Genomic DNA, 22,022 nt, shown 5'->3' with positions numbered 1-22,022 from the left:
CGGGGACGTCAGGCGAGCGCCGCGCCCATTGGCTGCCCGGCGAGCGGCGCAGCTGTTCTGATTATCATATTTCAGCCTCGCTGCTGCCGTGCGCCACTGACCGCTCGGCGAGCCCGCGGGAGAGGATTAGGGCTCCCGAGGCAGCTTGCTCGGGGCTCTGGCAGATCTCCCCCGAAGCTCGGGCTGCCCTGCTGCTCTGGCTTTTGGCCTCCCTCTCCTCCTGCCCCCTCCCTTGCTCCAGCGCCTCCAGCGCTCTCGCCTCCTGTCGCGCTGCTCCTCCGCCCTGCGCTCCTGGGGTCCCCGCAGTCCGGCTGGCCGTGTTGTGCGCGGGGCTCACTTTTTCGCCGCCGGTGGCGAGTGGCTGGTGGGTAGGTCTTCCTGATGACGAAGTCCCTCCCGGGCTTTAGGAAAAGGGGTGACTTGGAATAGGCCGTTTGGCCCGGTTTGACTCGCGCTTTGGCGCACAACTCTGGGCCCTGCGGGGCTTGGCTGCCGGGGCGGGTGAGTTCCCGAACTGGCTGCGCGTGGCGCTCTGGGCCTTAGGAGAAGAAGAACCGGTAATGGGATGAATAGACCCAGAGAACTGTTCGCTGCTGCTACCTGACTCCCTGGTTACCCCCGATCTCAGATCTCCAAAAGCGTGGGGTAGGGGAAGAGGGGCGCTTTTTGCCTAAGCGGAGAATCAGGTTGGAAGCGCAAAGGTAAAACCAAGTTGACTCCGTGGGCTACTCTCTTCTTCCAACCCGCGAGGTCTGCTTTGCAGTTTAACTCTAGAATTAGGACTAACCCGAAGCCTAAGTGCGGAGTGGTCTTCAAGTCGTTTATAAAGTTTGCAGAGCGAGTATAGCCTGTCCAGTTCATCTCTCTGCTCGCCTCCTGCTCTTTGTTTTTAAGCAAACGTGTGCAGTTAACTGGTGGTGTTTGATAATGGTAAGGACAAGTCTCCACGTCTCTCTAGGGATTTTAAGAATGCGTCAGTCTCAGGGCGTGAGTAGGGAGGGGTCTAACACACAAGAACAGAGAAATAACTATTGCACTTAACCGAGTGTGTTTATCAGATCATTTTCTCTCGGGAAACAACCTGGAGAGAGGAGAATGTTGGCTCCAACTCATCGGTAACTCCTTTCAATAATTTCTTCCATGTTCCCCTCATATCTTATTGTCTTCCAAAAACAAAGTCACAGGAAGAACCTCCCGTACTTCTCCAGAAGTTTCTAAATATCTATTCCTTATCTAACGTGACTGCCAATTTTATCTAAAGAGGCCCGCAAACCCACGCAGCAGCAGGTTTAATTTCGGTCTCCCGTTGCCTTGAGAAAACCCGGTGCGTCAGGAAACTCTTTGTATCTTTTGCCAGATCTAGCCCTTGATAAGAGCTGTGAACCCTCAACCGGCCTCGGTGGCTCGGTTTACAGGGATATGCTTCTCCAGAGCGCAGAGGGAAGCTAAGATGCGTAAATTTTCCTCCTTGTCTGGCTGGGGCTTTACCAAGAACATCCATTTGTTTGTTTTGGTTTGTTTTGTTTTGTTTTGTTTTGTTTTGTTTTGTTTGTTTTGTTTTTTTCTAGGGAAAATTTCTACTGGATCTCTCATCCCTTCTATTTTGATTACGAATTATATCAGTGCGTGTGTGAAATCGAAAGTTAGACGGACATAGGTTGATACATTTACCAGATTTTGGAGAGGGTGTGTTTTTGTTTTGGGGTTTTGGTCATAGTTTCTACTCTCTGGGATTATATGCATGGAGGCTTTTGTCAGGCTGCTTTTGTAAAACTGATGATGATAATACAAAGCGGATCTTCCCAGTATACGGGCATGTTTACTGTACAGATAACCAAGTTGACTCTAGTTTTTTTTTTAAAGGTACTATATAGTCAGAAAGTAAATAGAGAATTTTAACCAATCATATTCCATCATGCCACCTTTATAACCTGGTTTTAAACAACGAAAGCTGCCAGAAGCCTGATGACATATTTGAGAAACAGAAAGCACCCTCACTGTACATCCTCCTGCAAACCAGCCACACACACACTGTGGTATTTTAACTCCCTAAACTAATAAGCTATTCTAAAGAAATATTGGCAATGATGTTAGAAATTCCAAATAGAAAAGCCGGTATGTGGCTTAGAGAAAAACTATTACTAATAGACAGTTTCATCATAATGGTGAAGACAGATTTTTCTTTCTTCAGCCCACACTTACTGTAAACAAGTATTTTCTTAATAAGTTAACAAGTATTTTCTTAATAAGTTCCTGAGCCAATGAAGGTCAAGATCATGCAGAAGATACCCTATGTCAAAGGGAAAAATTTGAGGGAACCCAATAATTATGTTGTTCTGTGATAGATGTGCTCTGGAGTTCGATGTATCTGTTGCTAATACATTTTGCACTAAAATCAAAGTTAGGATAGCAGGCATTATTGTTTCACTTCACCTTGAAGTTCAGATATGATAACAGATTATATTCCCTTGTTTCTTTAAGTGATTTCTATATATTTGTTTAATGCATCAAATATATCTGTAAAAAAAATTGTACAGTTCTAATAGAATACATCAAACTGTGATAAGCAGTATTTCCCCCCAGTATTTGATCACAGGAGCGACCTCTTGTGTTCGAAGTGGGGATTAGACCCTGTCTTGTCAAAAATGGACTCAATTTTGACCTTTGTATATTCTGTTAGGTCAAAAATATATCCTTAAAAGCAGCAGTTGTGTGCATCCCTGTTGTGAGCTCCTCTACTCTTGAGATAAAAAAGACAAATATGAATAGTTATTAAGTATAGTTCCCATTACCTCCAGGTCACCCCAATATATTTTAGTGTCTGAATAAAAGGGCTGCTAAGATTTAGTAAGTTCCTCTTGAGTCTGTAGCATCTGCTCACATGCACTTGTACACACCTTTCGAAATGCCATTTTTACACCTCAAATTCCTGGTGGGCTCTTATAGAGCCTGTGCTTTGTGTATTGTTGCTTTCTTTCTCTGATGAAAACTTAAACATTCCACATCAAAACTTAATGCCAGATACAGATTCCTAAACAAGTATCATGTTCTCAAGCTATGTTTCAAATATCTAAATAGGTTTTAATTGCAGTTGACAAGTAGCATTACATATTTAGGATTTATTTATTCCCCAACAACTTCTGGCAGGTACAAGTGGATTTTAGATTGGTTCGTTGAGAAATTACGTACAGTGAGGGAGAAAGTTTTTCCTCCTTAATGAATCTAGATTGTGAAGGAAAGAGGGCTTTGATCAGCTTTTCCGGAACTATGGATTTGTTTGGAAACTTATTCCCATGGAGGTGATGTTCTCTTTAGTCCACATCAGAAACAGGTTTGAGAATAATTATTGGAATGCAAATTTCCACGAATAAGATGTTCAGACAGAAAAATACATAATTGAAGGATTTATATCTTCTGATATCCACAGATATGTAATATGGGGGCAAAATGAAACATGGCCATATTTTATTCATCTTGGAGAATAGGTATGGAATATGTGTGTATTTATTCCATTCATACTTTTTGTTTTTTACTTTTCCTGTGTAGTCTAATCATGTAGAATAAGGTTATATAAACCATCAGTATTTTAAATCATGTCCAAGGGGTCAGATAAAATTATACGCGGATAAAGCGAGTTACGATTAACCATTTGTATTCCACCCAGAACAGAACGGGGTGTGAATAGCTAGAGCTGATTTCCTCTCTTCCAGTTGCTGGTGGTGGCATAATGAGGATGAATCAACAGAATGTGTGCTCTGATTTCAGAGAAAAGGTGGAAGGGATTTCTTTATGTACCATTGCATACGAAATGACTGTCTCTTTTTTTCTCTCCTACTTTTTTTTTTCAACAATACTAAGCAATGATAATAATAAAGGCAGTTGTTAACAGCAACAACAAACCTTTAGTTGTGATTTTTATTTTATTGCCGAGGACTCCTGCTGTGATTGTGGTTTTGTTGAGTGTCAACTGCTTTCTTAACCAGTTAAAACTATCTGGGTGAATTAGCAAGAATGTTCTTGTGCACCGAGAGCTTGCTTCCCAGCCTGAATTCGGTAGTTGTGTCTGTCACCAGCGGACCTGCTATTCTTTACTGGCAGACGGCAGCCCAGGAGGCAGCGTTCATGTGCGGTCTGCTGCTCGGTTCCCAGCCGAGATAGAATTCCACGCTCCCGGCAGCGGCGAAGCCACAAACCTCAGATCAGTCTTGAGAATGCGAGGCTCCACATCTCTCTGCCGGTAGGACTTCGACCAAGCGAGGACAGAAATTTGCCCCTTTAAAGTTGTGCTTTTGGAAGTATTTATTACGATTACACAAAAGCACTGGTCGTGTCAAATTAAACTCTTTTACTTTTTTTTAAAGTTTTTTTTTCTTTTCTCTTTTTGAAGCCCTATGTGACTAGGAACAGGCAATTTTTAAACGGACGGGAGTTCTGCGTGGAGCCCAGGTTGGAGCCAGTGAGTGCAATGTGCTGACTAAGAGCTTCTGACCCAAGGACGTTCTGAACCCTACCTCTGGCAAAGCCTTCATTAAATGTATCGGATTCTCGCGGGGGTAATTGGAGTCCTGATGGGCGAAACAGCTTTATCTCAAGTCCTAGGCGGTTACATTTGCACTGAATCTAGAAAAACACCCACGGGCCCACCCGAGATCTCGGGAAACCCGGAGCAAGTTAAGTCAAGTGTGGTTGATCAAATGACATTCTTTCTGAAAGAGGTGACACCCTTTCCCCTGCTACAATCCTGTCCAACGGGCAGCTCTGAATTTAGCGCCAAAGGATTGCTTTCCAACGCACGCTGGAGGTTTACTGGCAACGAGTGGGGGAGGGAAGGAGAAGGTACCTTGGAGGAGGTCAAGAGGAGGGGGAGGAGCAGCAGCAGAAAATTACCAGCTAAGCGGGGGAGGGAATTGGAAGCCCGGAAACCTACCAGGATGCCTCAAAAAACCTTCCCTTACGTCTGAAGATGTAGCGCTCGAAAAAACAGCCTCATAATGAAGTGTCCCGGGCTGGGGTCCTCGGGTGGGCTGCGGAGGTGATGTCAAGAGTTACAGCTACTTTCTACGAATTAAACTGGTGGCTAAAGCGGGTCAGGGCCGTTTCTTGAAGCTGAGAGAAGCGTGGGTGGGGGCTGTTTTTAAGGGGAGAGGCAATCATTTTTGGCATCTACCGGCAGATTGTGAAGAGTAGAAGTGAAGGTGGTTTCGGGGCTGGAGAAAAATCTTCAAATCCTTGTAAATGGCTAGTCATTTCGGAAGATAAGATTTTAGGGACACTCTTAAAGGTTGCCGTCTGCTTCGACTCCGCGGAGGTGAACGGGAGCATGAGCTTCCGTCTCGCGGGCATTTAGAGTTCTTTGCGCCTCCGGATCCATGCCGATCCATCCATGTTTTAAGAAAACTTACTAATTCTTTGCTACTTCAGATTGAGAGGAGAATTAACTCTGCCCCTCTACCTGCTAAATACCAACTGAGAAAGGGGCCCAGGAGACGACCCCTTTCAGAAAGAACGTCATTTGATCAACTCAACTGAGTTAATAACTTGCCTCCCGGAAGGGGTCAAGAACGTTCGCCTTCCCTTCCCGCCCGCACAGCCACGCTGCTCGGAGGAGGTCGACCTCTCTGCCCCAGGTAGCCTCTCCTCGAGGGCCGAGGAAACCCTGTCTGACTGTCCTTTGCGGGCTCAGAATCTTGAGATCAAGATTCAGGTATTTCCTAGAACCCCACTCGCCTGCGTTCAGGCACATCGGTCGCTAGAATTTAGCTTACCCCGAGAGATGAGCGAAACAAAGAGACCCCCCACCTCCGTCCCCTCGACCTCCTCCCTTCCGGATTTCCAATTTGCAACCTTTTAACTGCCCCACCCCCACCCCCACTCCGCGCCCCAACCTTAAGAGTTCTGGGCTTAAGGGCATTTTTCAATTACACCTTAGCATTGAAAGAAGGAAAAATCGAACTGGGTCTACACCCCCAACCCCAGTTCCTGCTAGACTTAAGGGGGAAAAAAATCGATGTCCCTCAGACCCCTTTCCTTCCCGGGTTGACGAGCGCAGCTGTTGGAGAGGCTACTCAGTTCCTTAGTGTGAATCTGCTTGCCACCCACGTTTGGGACCAGAGCCCCGGATGGACTGCCCCTGTCGCGCACCGGTGGGCTGGTGCGGGGACGTGAAAATACAGGTGAATCCAGTCGCCGGTGGTGCCGAGCGCTAAAGGAGCAAGCACCTCTGCCTGCCCCCTGGGGGCTGTCTGCTGGGAGACCCTCCAGCCTCTTCCTAGACTCAAGAGTGGAGAAGAAAGTGCAACCCCTGGCAGAGGGCTCAGAGCCTAAGCCCTTTCGGAAGGTAAAACTTTCAGTGTTAGGTTGCCCCTTCTCTGCCCACGCCCCTCGTCCCCGGTTTCCCCGCAGGTGAATACACTTTTGGAAATGAAAGAATCAAGATACCATTTTAATTGCTTTAAACTCTCTGTCACAATCATGTCTTTATGCCATTGGCCAGAGGTTCAACTTGCTCAGAGTGCCTACATTCTGGAACATTGTAAGGGACAGCATTTCCTCTGCACGTGCCTTGGTGGCAGCGTCCAGAAATGATGGCATAGTTATCGATACAGGATGTTTGAGTGAAGTTTAATTCTTAGTATCACCCCCACCCCCAAATATAGATGCCCCAAGTATTAGCTGGCGTTTGTTTTTCAGGTTTATTTGATTCACCCAGTGTGGTGAATGTTTGCAGTGGAAAACAAGAGAGAAACCCCACAGCGTGGGTTCACTTCCGTGCTCTCCTGTCAGGAGAGCTGATTAGCCAGAGAGGCGGGCTTCTTTGTTGATTTAAGAGTTCATCAGGCAAGACGTAACAATTACCTTGTTGCCTTCTCTCAATTGTCTAGTGTTGACTTGTATCTGGAATGCCTCCATTGTGCAAAATTTGATCCAAAAGTGGAAAAAAAAAACTAAGGCAAAAAGATGATAATGGTAATAGAGATCTATTTTAACTGACTGTGTATGGATTGTATATACCTCACATATATGTACAAAACATTACAAGTATATAACATGTTTTATGTATAATTATGTACGTTATAATTATGTGAGAATAATAAGACTAATTAATACTACAATTCCAGGAAGAAATATTGAAATGCTATTTCACAATACACATAAAACCCTCCTTCCAAGAAATAATTAGCAGGCTTAGGCTGCTACAGGTTAATTCTGTAAGAAAATACCCTTCTATTTTGCACAGTTTTATTTTATTTCAGTTGTGCATTTAAAGTATCTATTTTATCACTTACTATTTGGAAATTTCCAATCACTTCATATCAGCAAGAAATAAAATATGAGTAAGTCCTAGATAATGCTTAAGGAATGACTATGATTAACTTTTGTGGTTTGGCAGTTTTGTGCTCTTTATTTAAGTGTAAATATTAATGCATTAATATAACTAGATAGTATCATCACCTCATAATTTACAAGAAATTCATATAAAGTGAAAGAGTGTTACTTTCTATAATGTCCACTTGGGGGTCTATTATCAAAATATAGTAATAATAGTAAGATTCATATGTTGTAACAAATATATAGCTGGCTGTTCTGCTACTGGAGTGTTCAGTCTAGTTATAAAAACATTGAACTATTCTGTCACATGTGCTCTCACTTGAATGTAATTAAATTAATGCTTTGCCGTTTTTAAGAATCCTCCATCCACTTCCCGGATATATGTAGTAGCTTAGGAAGATCCTTGCATCTTGAAATGTAATGCTAAATCAGAAATTGTATTATTACCTATAACTAGCATCCTGTTGACTTTTCACTTAAAAAACAGGACTCAAATTATGTTATGTCTCACTTCAGAGTATTGTTACAATGTGCCATTTTGCGTTCTTGGCTCGGTCTTGGAATTTATTATTCACTGTCCTTTTTATGCGCTGCACAAACCATTGGTAATAGTGATGAGAGGCACTGGATGTAATTTCACTGGCTTTGGAATCTCATATGGTATATGATAAACTAGAGATCTTATCTCTTTAGGGCTTGATGGTGTATTGCTTCCAGTCCGGAGATGTTGATTTAGCTGTCCTGAACGTTATGTGATGTGCCTCTTCATAATCCAGTACCCAAGTCATTGCCGATCTGCTGACATGACTCTGGATATGCCAGGGCAAATATATTCTTTTGAATTATGCCAGCAGTTAGAGAGAAACTTGAGTACAGCTCTCAAAGTGGAAGAAAAGGTAAGTGGATGGAAAATCACTCTTTTGAATATGGTGGTGGAGAAAGACTTGAACGTACATCACTTTATCAGCCATCAAAAGAGGATGAAAGTAGATTTTAGATGAAAAAAGTATTCAGTTTTGAGAAGAGAAAGCTTATTTAGGAAAATAAAAAAGAAAAGTGGAGTAAATGTCATGAGGAACAGAAGAAACGAACAGGACTTAATGATCCAGTTCACTCGGCACCAGGTCTTAATTGGCAGTAGATGGAGGTTGGGAAAGTGGATAGAAATTGGGAAAAGGTAGACTTTATTTTAATCTGGCATTTAAACTTTAAAACTCTGATTTAAGGGGGTAGGTTTTTGTAGAAATACAGATTATGTGGCAATAACTTTTAAAAGTTGCATTGCATCTTTGAACAGCTTTTACTAGAATGCTTACCAAAAGTAAACTATTAGTAAACTGAATCAGCACAGAAAATACAAATTAAAAGTACTAGAAATGTCACAAAATGGATTCCTACAATTTTTTATGCAACTAGTTTCATTTAACAGGATTCAGGACTCAGAAAGCACTAGATCTGAGCAGGAATTTTTAAAAGTGGCTTCAAAGTTTTCCAGAGTTTTTGTTAGCCATTATCCTTTCTAAAAAATGGATTATACCAGAAAGTGTAATTGACATATTTGGAAGTGCTCACTTAAACCATAATAAAAATGGAAAGATGTTGTGGGGGGAAAAGAAACTGCCTTCTGCTCAAATTCATGCCAGGGAACTTCACTTGAAGGGCTGCCAGCAGCATTGTGTTCTGGTAGAATTTCTGACCTGGCTTCAGATTCTCTTAGACTAGTTCTTCTGCTGTGAGAAGAATATAAGCCGAAGCCACGAAGGAGCCTTCTTTGCAGCCACGCACTTGGGAAGAGGTTGGGTGTCCAAAATGTTGGAGAGGTCAGATACAGTTGTTCTCATAGACTCTATTCTGGAGGTCACGGGGTCAGAATGCCTGCACATGTGCACAAACCAACAGGCCCATAAAAGCCTGATAGGAGGCAGCAGTGCCCCATAAAAGGTCATCCTCAGCCAGAATCCAACAGCATTTGAAGGCGTCTGCTATAGAGAAGAAATATGAGACTGACAGCAGCGGCAGCGGCCGTGGCGGCAGCGGTGAAAAGAGATGGATAGGGATTAATCATGGTAAAATACTGAGCAGAAGAGACAGCAAATTCTGCCAAGCATGAATCCTTCTCTACTCACATGTTTCACAAAGCACACTCTTCAAAGTACAAGCCAGTTGGCCAAGGTCAGGTTGATCTTTGCTAGGCTCAAAGAAGCAGCTGCTGAGGGTATCCCATGGCAGATGGAAGACACCTAAGTGTTTTTAATGTTAAAAAAAAAAAAAAAGAAAAACAGCAGAAATACTTCTGATATCATATAGTAATCAAAATTGCATTCCCTCTCTCTGAGCGCTCGTGCCGTTCACTTCGGGGCAACACTGATTTATAAAGATTATCGGTTGCTATTAGCCTGTGGATCTTCAGGACTTGTAATGTAGATCCCTTATGTTACTAGATTTAGCATCTTGCCCATCTCATAATGTCTCCTCATTAAAACATCCTTTGTATAATGAAACATTTACATAACAGCCTTTAGAAGTCTGAATAGGCAGCCTCTAAATGGTGACTCTAGGCTATGCTATCAAGACAGAGGTAGCACCATACCCCTCCCCCAGTATCTACCAAGGGACACCAAATAGCTCTTGTAAAGATTTACTTCTTTGACATTCATAAGGGCTTTTTAGTCTTCAGAGCTTTTTGTTTAGTTTTGTTTGTTGGTTTTCAATTCAAATACCAAAGCTTTCTTTAGGTGATTTTTATTTTTCCCCTATTCCTTTACCCGTTTGTACTATTATGAAAGTCTCTATAAGAAGCATGTTGACAATAAGAAAAAAGGGAGAAAGGAAGGTGTGCAAGGGGAAAAGAGGATGATGGGTCTAAAAATGAATGAAACACAATGTAACACAACTCAGCAGTGAAAAGGAATGGCCATTGATACATGCTATTACATGGAGGAAGCTCAAAATAAATATGTCAAGTGAAAGAAGTAAGACCAACAAGTGGACACACTGTATGTTTCCAATGTATATAAAATTCTACGAAATACAAACTAATGTCTGGTGATAGAAATTGGGTAAGTAGGAGCTTGCGGTGGGGCAGGTAACAGGGAGAGGAGGCAGGGAGGGATTACCAAGGGGCTTTAGGAAATTTTTGGAGGTGCTGTGTGTTTCGAAGGTTTATTACCTTGATTGCGGTGATAGTGTTACGAGTGTACACACATGTCAAAGCTTACCAAATTATATACTTTAAATATGTGCAGTTTATTGTACACCAGTTACACTTCAATAAAGCTATTAGACTGCAAGAAAGAAACTGAGCATTGTGTTGCCCTATTCTTTATTATTGTCTTTACTATACACCTTGTACGGTGAGGTGATAAAGGAAAGGGAGAATGCCCAGCATTGCACATGATGAAGTAAGATGCTTGAAGGGAGAGAAGGAACTCACCTCCACCATTGCCCTGATCAGAGTTTGTCAGCAGTTGCTCGGGCACACCAAGCTGAATTTTTTATTGCCTAATTCTATAACTGTAAGCACTTTCCCTTCCTCTTGTACTATCATTATTAGAGATCCCAAGATATGCTTTCAAGAAAGCTTCTCAAATATCCTGATTTCCCCAAAGTCAAATTAATTCTATCATTTCTAGTACTTTGTGGATAATTTTTTATGCTACATCACTTTCTACTTTGTTTAGGCATAAGTCTTTCCATCATCATCAAAAACTCTTAAGGGAGAATCCACATCTAGTCCATTATTATCACCTATTGGCTTTCTATAAATCTTTGGTGAATTATCTAATAGTCTCCCAGCTAGATTGTTGGTACCCTGTTGCCTTTGGCTGAATTCCTTCAGATGTCAATGCCTGGCTCACCTGATCAAAATTCCTGGCACTTTGGTCGTCCAGTGGATTGTAGAGTCAGCCTGGTTTATGTCTGAGCTCTTCATACTCTTTGGACACTGCCTCCAACACCTGGCTGCACCCCATGGCTTTCCAGATGGGCTGGCCGCCTTCCTCTTTCTGTCCCTTGTGGGTGAGTCTCCAGCACGTCCCTGGCTCACTCCTTTACAAACTTATGCTGCTGTGAGCTTGACCTCAGTACCTGATCTTCAAGTAATCATATTGGTTCTATCCTTAATCACTCAGAAACACAGGCTTTTCTGTGAGGCAGAAAGAAGGGGGAAGAGAAATGATTCAATGTGATGGTGCTTAAATATAAGATTTATTTCTCTCTCTCTTTTGGATTTGGGTTTACACATCACTGATCAGGGAAAAGGTCAGATAGTTTCTTTGCCTGTACTTTATATTTGTGGGTCTTTTCACAGGGCGGGACATGTACCTCGTGGGTGAACGAATATCTCCCTTAAAGTCAGAGAGGTATGAAGCATTTGGGGGCAGAGGAGATGGAGCAAGGTCAGGAACAATAGTGTTAACTAGAAACCTTTCTTTATACTAGTTTCCCCCCCGCCACCATACAGTTACAAAGTATGCAGTACAATATTATTGACAATAGTTACCATGCTGTACATTATATCCCCAAGATTCATTTATGATTGGAAGTTTCTACCTCTTGACCCCCTTCACCGATTTTGCCCACCCTCCCAGAAAACCTTTAAAGCAGAAAAAAAAAAGTATTTGAAAAGCTGTTGCCAGAAATTTTTTTTTCTTTTTTCCTCTCTCTGTGGAAGAGACTGCTGTTTGCTCCCAACATCCATTCCTCTCCCACCCCTCTTCTTCCTTGCTAATAGAATCCTGTTTGCTTTTTGTTTGCCTGTTGGGTATATTCCCAGTTAAATCACTCTATTTCCTAGCTTCTCTTGTAGGTAGGAATGGCTAGTAAGGTTTAGGTGGAGGTCCATGTGTGGGTCTTCTGGGAAAACTATTTAAAGGATAACAGACAACTAGCATGTATCTCTCTTACTACTACTTTCCTCTTTTCCTTGATTGGAACTTGGGCACTATGGCTGGAGCTCTTACAGCCATATTGTGTTCTTGGGATGACTGTGAGGAGAGATCCAGGCACAATGAGCAGATGGAAGAGTTTCCTGGATCTCTTCTTGTTTTCTGGAGACATTGTACCATCTTTGAACTGTTGTGCTAGTTATCTATTGCTGCCTAAGAAATCACCACAAATCTATTGGCTTAAAACACCGCCTATTTATTATCTCACCATTTCCTTGGGTCATGAGTCTGGGCCTGGCTTAGCTGGGTCCTTGGCTCAGGGTCTCACAAGGTTGCAATCAAGGTGTCAGGCAGACTGCAATCTCATTAGAAGACTTGACTGGGGGGAAAAATCTGTTTCCAGGCTCACTTAGGTTGTTGGTAGAATTCATTTCCTAGCAGTTGAAGGACTGAGGTTCCCATTTTCGTGCTAGTTATTGGCCAGAGACTACACTCAACATCTAGTTCAGGACTTTGCCATCTAGCTGTCTTCATGGTTCACAGCAGGTATGTTCGCTTCTTCAAGGCCAGCACAAGAATCCCTCTCTCCAGTAAGGGCCCAGTCCTTTTTTTAAGGTCTTTCACCTGATGAAGTCAGGTGATCCAGGATATCTCCCTTGTGAGTAACACAGAATCAGCTGATTTGGGGCCTTAATTACATCTGCAGAGTCCTTCCACTTTGGCCACATACTGTAACCTAATCGCCACAGTGACAGCCCATCGTATTTACAGGTCCTGTCCACCATCAAAAGACATGTACAGCAGGAGGTTAAGAATATTGGAGAACATCTTACAATTCTGCCTACCACAACTGTCTTCCTATGGGCTTCCTTTATATTCAGAACATTAAACACCTCATTTCTTTCACCATAGACAGCAACTGAATACAATTCTTAACTGTTGCAATCTCTAGGAATGTAAAGGAAAATGTATAAAGAAATAACTGAGTAAAAAAAAAAGTAGTTTCAAAATGAATACAAAACATGTTTGTAAATTTAAAAAAGAGCAAGAGAGTCAAAAGTGAAAGTCCTCTTCAGACTCCCCAATACCTCTTCATTTCCTGAGAGGTGATACTGTTAGCCACAGTCCTCTTTTTGTGCATTTACAGACACTCCCAATTGCATGTGTTACATATACAATAAAACATGTAGTTACATATTTATACATATATACACATTTACATTTATTAAAATTGAGTCATATGATACATACTATGGTTGTAGAATTTTTATGTGTGTTAATGCATGCTATCCACCAGGAAGTCACTCGTAGTTGAACAGGTTGGGTTTGTTTTTCATTGCAGCAAGAGTCTGCACACCATAGAGAACTGGGGGTTATCTTGGTAAAAGGGTATTAGAAAGAACTGAGCATTTGTGCTTTGGGTAACTTGGGGGAGGGGTCAAGGAAATGCAAGTTTGCTCACTGTGGATTTGATGCATCAGAAAGTGTGAGTAACTTTGTGGTTGGATATCTTTTCTAGAAGGAGGGAAGACTAGAAGGAAAATAAAGCTGTAATTGCTAAAGAAGCAGCGATCACTTAAATTCGCTAGGAGATGTTTGATATATCTGTGGTTTGTACAGTGACTCAGCTTTTTGTCTTGTGCTTAGGCAAGATTATAAAGTGGCCTTGTTCTTTTTTTTTTAATTTTGTTTTTATTTGCATTTTGCTGGTGATGACCTTTTAAGGCAGAGATCTCAATTTCGTTTTTTCACTTTTTTTTTTTTTTTCAAATAGAAGTCCTGGGGATTGAACCCAGGACCTTGTGCATGGTTAAGCATGTGTACTACCACTGAACTATATCCACCCCTAAAAGTGGCCTTGTTCTTTACAATCACAGAGAAACCTTGCCCTATGTTGTTCTCTGTGAGATTCTTTCAGTGGGTCAGACAGGAGCACAAGAGCCTTAGCTTTGAGAGCCAGGCCAGCTCCTAGCAGTGCTGAGCCCAGCTGTAAGGGTCAGACCAAGTTCCCAGATGTCAGGAGTTGCTTTTCTCATTTTCTCAGAGAAACTCTTTAGTAAGAGAAAAAGAAAATTGCAAATGAGATGATATATTGCATTGAATTGGGGGACGGAATGGTTATAAACTATCCATCACATACATAATTATATATGTAGGCTCATAATGTAGTTGATAATGCTAGACTTTGAGACATTTCAATGTTATTTGAAATACATTTTGTTGAAATACACTTTGTTGGTGGGAAACAACCCCCCACAAACACATGCAAACGTGTGTTTGTACATGTTTTATATATGTCTCATACATATATTTTTAAGGGAAAGCATTATTCTAACGATATCTATAGACAGGTTTATAAGATATAAATTATATATACTTTGTTAGGAGAAAGCATTAGCGATCACAGCCTGAATCAGTATATTAGTTAGAACTTGTAGGATTTATCTTGATTGGTCTTTGTTTCAAGATTGTATAAAATAAACAACCAGCTGCTGCTGCTAATATCAACAACATTTTCTAAAAATATGCTAAGTATGTTGTATCTTTCTAAATATTTATCTTTTTTAATAATCTCAATAAGCTATACTTTGGGAAACTTTTTGGGTGGGCAAATAAATACTTCCAGTGGAAACAAAATGAAGACCAGTTCATTTCTCCTCTAGCATTTACAGAGAGTCCCTTCTCCTCTAATAATCGAACTGTCCTTGGTCCAAAACAGATCTGGTCTCTAATGATTTTCTCTCTAAAGTTGGAGTAAGTAGGATTCTACCCGAGCAACCAGCCTGGATTCTTATCTTTCTATTAGAGAAAGAGACCCCTTGCAAGTTCATTCTGAAGTTCCCGACTGGAGTCACGTGCAAGTCTCACATTTCTAGTCTTTCAAGTAAGTGTCATGAGCCTTGTCTACAAAGTAATTACAGAGTTATCTGAAAGGGACTGTGGGTTGCTTGTCTAAATTCATTAGGATGACTTGTAATTTCTTGGGGGGGGTAGTCAGAAAATGAAAGTTATCTCTGAGTGTTTGGATTGAATTTCAGTATTCAAAGGATGAAATCTTCCACAAATCTTTCTATTTAAAGTTGTTGAGAAAGGTTTCATATAAGCACACTACTACACCTTCTTTCCTGCCCAGAACTGGAAAGGTGCCACAGAACACGTGTCTTTGCTTGAGCTGAGTAAGTAATTACCATCTATCAGCTTAGCAGCCAAAAGGGCACCAAATTCATTATTCAGTTTCCCAGTAGTTCTTCTGCCAGGTGTTCTATCTACTTGCCTTCCACAGTCTGTGAACTGAAATACTGCTTCGTCTCCATTATCCAGGTTACCTGGTGAATCAAAGGAAAAGGGAATACACTTTGTAGCACCTTGAGGAGGCAGAATGATGAAGCAAGTTGATTTTTAGGACACCTTTCACTCCTTATGCCATTTGCCTGAGGAGCCATCCTGCCAAACTCTGAACTCTGTAGGGGTCGTTTGGATGCCCATGCTGGTCCTGGTTGAGCTCAGGTGCCCAACATTGTGATCTGGATTATCATGCAGTAGGTTCCATTTGCTCAGCCCCAGCTTGTCCCTTCTAGATTTGTTCCCTACTCCTGTGTGGCCAGTCAGGGACCCTCATTGCTCTCAACTGATGCCCCTGGTGAGTTGAGGCAGCCCCATATCAGCTGAAGTTTGGTTGGTTTTCAAGCACCAACCCAGAAAAAGCATCTTGATGGTATGTGCTTAAGATTTCATAAAGGCACGTGTGCATGAAAGTCTATTCACAGAGAAGGTGAAGTGTTAAGTCTTAGTTGCAAGAGATACATAAGATACATAAGACTTTAATTTTTCTTTCCTACCATTAAGTACTATAGTTTAATATCACAAGGTTGACGAGAACAAAATGAGATAATGGATGCAAAAATAATTTGTAAATATAAAGCTATTTGGTTCTATAGGCATTGTAGTTAAGGCAGTTTAACTGTATCATTATTATTATGATGATAGTTATTATTACTGTGGTATATATTAGTACCATTAAGAAGGATATTGTAGATAGGTTCCTGTTCGGGTGGCAAAAGACATAAGAATGGGAAATATACTAAGGATTTAATTGCTAGTTAATAGTTTGCTGATGATTGTAATTTTTTCTAGCTATGTAGAAATATATAGCTTTATTATTTTCTTAGAGATGCCAGAGAAATATGTATATATATACAACATAATATGAGCACATGTTTATTACTGTTATAGATAGATTTTATAAGTACTCTCTATGATGTCATGTGAAATCTATCACACCACTTCAATGTAGACTCCACAGATAATACAGTACACATCAAATTAAAGATGTTCTAATACCTCATACCAAAGACAGGCCAATTATCATATGTATTAATTAGAGTCGCATCTTTAGTTCTCTTGTAAAGACAAATTATTTATTACAATATTATGTAAAAATGTTAAATTGACCTTCAAAATGAAAGCATTCATACGTACTTGTACGCTTCAGCATATTATATTTTACTAACAAGCAATAAGTCAAATGAAGGCAGCTTAGGGTAGTTCAAACAAGTGGTAGGTGCTGACAACGTAAGTATGAATCTTTTCCGCTCTTAGTATGACTGTAGAGATAGGAACCTACTTTATAGCTAAATGCCAAGTGCTAAAATTAGAATCTTAATGTGCATATTTAATTAGTTTTGTATTTTCACAATCCTTTGATTTGAGGCCTTAAAAAAAAAAAATAGTATTCCCTAGAGAGTGAAGCCTGGTCTCATGTCTTTGTTTCAGTGAGCCTGTGAAACTGGCACCATTGTGTCTCTATACGTAAGACTCGCCGTGGCTTTTCCGGGAGAGGGTCTATTGAGTCGTCCACAGCCCTCTGTTCTCCTTTGTCGCGTGCATCCATGAATAAGGTGGAAAGAAGGTGGAGGGTTAAGAGTCGAGGTAGAATCTGTAGCAAAATGGTAACTGAAAACAATTTTAACTGATGTGAGAAATCTCAAGCCTAGTTGGTGGGGAACTTTGGCTTTATCTCCCAGAATCTTTCATCATCTGCCTGTACACACAGCATAAACTAATCTTGTAGGGCTTGATATTTTCCAAATGGAGAGAGGATTTCATGATTTGTATGAAATACAGTTATTTAACCAATTTGGGGGGACGGGTAGGGGGTTCTTTAAATTATGCTATCTTATTTTTCTATCTAACTTGTCTAATTCGATAAAGTATGAATGTTTATAATTTAAGCATATACAGAGGAAAGTTTCTTCTGCTGGCAACTTTTACCCAGCTCTTACTTAGGCATAATTAAACCAATATATATGCGTGTGTGTGTGTGTGTTATATATATATGTATATATATATAACATATATATAAAATACATATAAAATACATATATATGTAAAATAAAAAGGCTAGATGCAAAGTGACAGACGCATTTTAGATATCAGTCATTTTGGATACTTATTTTCCTTATTATAGCAAATATCCAGAAGATTGACTAAATATTTTTGATCAACCCAGATATTTGACATTCCATTGATAATAGTTTCTAAAAGCAACCATGATAATAGTTTTGATAGACTATAACCAAAATAAATGTGCTCCTGATGGGCACATACATTTTTAAAACTAAATTCTATTTACTACTTACTTATTTCCATGATGACCTGTTATATTTGCTTGACCTTCAGTATTGCAGTGAGTTGGATTACTTCATGAAAAGCATCTCTTCTCTTCTCTCTGTCTTAGCTAATTAGTTAAAAAGTGCCTAAAAGGCTTGAAAGTATTTACTCTCTGTAGGTATGTTTTGTAACATTTTTTGTAGATGTTATTTTTTGTATGTAAATCTGCATAGCCATCATAAATGTGGGGTTTTATTTTTTTTTTAGTGAGAGAGGATTCAGTTTTTCTAAAGTGAGGATAGACATGTAAATCAATTAAAAAGATGAACAAATTAAAACTTCAGCTACTGATAGGGTATTACACTATCTTAAACCTTCTTATGCCTGGTATTCTTTCAGAGCATCTCAAGGGAAATTTAAGGCTCAACTAACAAGATGTATTGAATCAGACAATTTACTGGCAGCAAAAAGAGGGCACACTGAAAAGGCTCAGCTGGAGAATTATTAATGAAGAGACTATTTAGGGAAGTGCAGCCAGGGTTAAGGGAACCGACAGGGGTATTGAGGCATTCAGGACTAACAGCAGTTGGGGGTTACCACCCCCAGGCTAGGATCCTGGATGCAGTGGAAGGGAGGATGCCCAGTATAAATGGGGCTGTAGGGAGACACCATCAAGGGCCAAAACTGCAGTGATCAGGGGGTGGGACAGGGATAAATACTCCAGCCTTTCTCTTCCAGCCCTCTCAGTCTCTGCCAGTGCCTCCCATTCATTGATCTCAGGTAGAAGCCAAAGGTTAGCCTCCTGTGGCACAGGACCAAAACAGAAAAGGGTAGAAAATGGATCTGGGGCATCAGAGAAAAACAGACCGAGCATTAGTTTCATATTTCTGCTGTAGCAAAGTACCACAAACTTAGTGCCTTAAAATCATGCAATTGTATTATCTTACAGTTCTGAAGCTAAAGTTCTAAATTCAAGGTGTCTGCAGGGCTGCATTCCTTCTGGAGGTCTAGGGAAGGATCCATTTCTTTGCCTTTTCCAGCTTCTAGAGATGACACACATTCTTTGGTTCATCACCCCTTCCTCAGATCCCTCAGACTCAAGCCTCTGCTTCTGTCAGAACATTTCCTTCTTCACTCTGACCCTCCTGCCTCCCTCCCCTCAGGAACCCTGTGGTAATGTTGGGCCCACTGGGATAATCTAGGATAATCTCTTCAATTTAAGGTCCTTAACTTAATCCCAGCTGCACAGTTCCTTTTGCAGCATCAGGGAACAGATTCACAGGTTCTGAGAACTAGGACATGGACATCTTTGGGGCACCGTTTCTGTCTTCAGACCGCAGGCCCTCAACCAGCTATGGGTGTGAAAGAAGTTGGTGTCTCTGGTAGAGGGAGATGAAAGCTAGAGACTATTTTTACACATTGTACAACTGAGAGAGAATTGCTTTTCATAATTTTTGGAAGTTTATTTTTTTGAAGAATGCAAAAACTATTCAACTATTGTTCCATTTAGTGTTAGTGCTATTGTATATATGTATATATGTTTAGTCTTTGTTTTGAATATCTTCCAAGTTTTCAACTTCCCAAGTTACCCTCTCCACATCTCAGGGCATGAATTACTTTGACAATTTTTATTAAAAAAATGTACTGAATTGGAAAAAAATAATAGGTAAGTTTTATTGAGTTGTTACGATTTTCTAGCTACTTTCAGATGTCATTTCCACAATATCCCTATGAAGAAGATATATTTTTAGCTGTATTTTAGAGATGCTGAAACAAAAGCAGCAGTTAAGTCATATGCCTCAGGTGATATTACGAACAAATGGGTATTATTGGTGATCATTTTCCGTTTGCTTCCCTAGATCAATTCTCCGCTCTTCTCTGCCCTGCTCTGAGAGGCAGAGCTATTCAAACTGCATCATCCAGGCTCTCTTCTCTTCTGGCTTCTGGTAGCTTCCACTCACGGGAGATCTCAGCAGGAGAGTCAAGGGTGAAAGAAAAGGAACGTGGTGTTCTTTCCCCCACCCCACTGCCGCCCTGCTCCCCTCCTTCCAGGCTGCTTCCCATCCAGCTATACTCCTGTAGGGGGCTCTGCCCACTCTCACCAAATTCTGGTAGTGCTGTTTCTACTGGTTTCTACTTTCCCTGGTCCCTGAGTTCTTCAGCCTCCCTTGTTGTTCCTTTCAACTTTCCCACACCTCTGCAAATAATCCCTTCATTCACTGATTTTTATTGAAACCCCTCTGAATGTGCCATCTTTTCTTCTCCCTTTGGAAGTTAGCTGCAGTTTAATTACAAGGGTATTTGACTTAGAAGCTGGGTTCTTAATCATTTCCATATATATGACTTTAACAAAAATGCATCCCCAAGCAAGGGAAGATATAACTTGAAATAAATTATTTGCATTTGGTCAACTGCTTATATACTTGTTTATAGTAACTCATTTAAAAACAATGGCTAACTTACTAAATTAAGCCAGTTCGTTCGTTTTCAGATGTGGACGTGGCATACCTTATGTTGGGTATCATGAGCGTATTACACAGTAAACCTCTGTGAATAGAAGGCCAGTTCACCCTTGTTAGTTTTCTGCCATCAGTAAGTGTTGTTTGTAACATCTTTTCTGTCACGGTCAGATTTCACGTTTTACAGTGAGTATGGGTTCTGTTCACTGACATTAGAAGCGTATCAAGTTTTCTCTCAGAGAAGGGAACTCTTACCCCTGCAACCTACAATATACCTCTTTTACAGACTTCTTTTCACTACTTCCTAAGTCATGCTGATGTCTGTTTCCTTGACAGCGAGGTCCGTGTAAGCACTGGAATGATTCTGAGTGCATGTCAGACGTATTCATAAAATGAGCTGTAGTTGTTCAGAGGAAATGTATCAGAGCAACCTTGTCTTCTTTCATGAGCAAAGATGCTAATGAAGGAGCTTCGTGTTGCTAGTGATTTCCGTGGAGCTAAGGGGATAGGTACATGTGTTAACCCAGCACTGGCCTATGGCATTTTTGCATTTGCTTACAACTACTGTTCACTTTTTTTTCCAGTTATTCTTAGGTCACACATACTGACCAACTAGTTAGCTTAAAAGAAACAAACGCTTTATCTGTTCCTTTTCCACTGAGGGGTGCAGTTAAGGGATAGCATGATGGTGTCTGTGATCTTTACACCTAGAATGTGTAGTTCAAACTGTGCTATGATAGTATAATAGTTATTCTGGGACCTGACAGCAGAAGTCTGCATTAGTATTTGTTCCTGCAAACCTGAATGACAACGTCTACATCGATAAACCTGTGATGTAACAAGATCTTAAAATGACTTTAAATTGTAAAGAAAAAAACACCTGTTAGATTATTTTTGGCCACCTAGATTGCAAATGTATACTGATGTGTTGAATTATTTGAAAATTGATCATTCAAACACAGTACATATGGAATCTCCATTAAGGAGAATATGATTAATCAACACATTCCTTTTCTTGATCATGATGGGTAATAGAGAGTTTACTGTACTTGAGTAATGATCCTCCTGAAACTAAAACCTGGGATATTTTGGTTGAACAAGAATTTATAAATATGATGTAATCTTTGGCTGTGATTATGGGATATGGACATTAAGGATTTATAACTTTAGTTCTCTTCAGTATTAAGATATTTCCCCAACACTTAAGAATGTTTTGAAATGTATATATCTATGTTCCTATTGGGTAAAAATAAGAACAACTCCAGAGAACTTATACCTTTCCATCAATTGAACACATTGAAGATGTAACTGGAGAAACATAATATAATGGGTATTTCTTTCACAGACAATAATGGTTGTATCTGTTTTAGCCATTAACCAAAGCTTATATCATTCAAGGAAGTACCTAATTCACTTATTGGTGGTAGAGATCAGATGGAGTCCCCTGGGAAGTAGACTTTGAAATGGAAGATTCCTATGCAGGAAGTCGATTAGGGTGTTCTCTGGAAAAGGGAGGAGACAGGATTGAGGAGAAGTAAAATTTGGGCTGTGACGCAAATGCAACAAAGTCCTCAGCCAACCTCATAGTGGAAGCTGGGATGGTCGTTCAAGGTTGTCCCAGGTTAAGGTGAGGGGGCCTAGATGGTATAACCCTATATTTCCTAGTCATTGGATGTGGGCAGCTCTGAGGGGCAAGACAGCTGTCTTGATCTCTTTAGCTTGTGGTCATTCTGCAAGG

General features: G+C 40.7%; 1 long non-coding RNA gene across 2 annotated transcripts; it reads left to right on the top strand.

The window, feature by feature from the left end:
• Positions 1–387: 387 nt before the first annotated feature.
• On the top strand, positions 388–20,761 carry LOC116660986. Of its 2 annotated transcripts, XR_004316726.1 has the most exons (4): positions 388–4,237; positions 4,388–10,514; positions 18,350–18,353; positions 20,751–20,761. It is a non-coding gene; the product is annotated as an uncharacterized LOC116660986 (long non-coding RNA). The 2 variants fall into 2 exon arrangements; XR_004316725.1 differs by having other exon boundaries at positions 388–10,514.
• Positions 20,762–22,022: the final 1,261 nt, after the last annotated feature.

The sequence above is a fragment of the Camelus ferus genome, chromosome 3, assembly GCF_009834535.1.
Source record: "Camelus ferus isolate YT-003-E chromosome 3, BCGSAC_Cfer_1.0, whole genome shotgun sequence".
Taxonomy (NCBI): domain Eukaryota; kingdom Metazoa; phylum Chordata; class Mammalia; order Artiodactyla; family Camelidae; genus Camelus; species Camelus ferus.
Note: the sequence above shows the minus strand (reverse complement) of the source record. Positions and strands in the feature narration are given on the sequence as shown.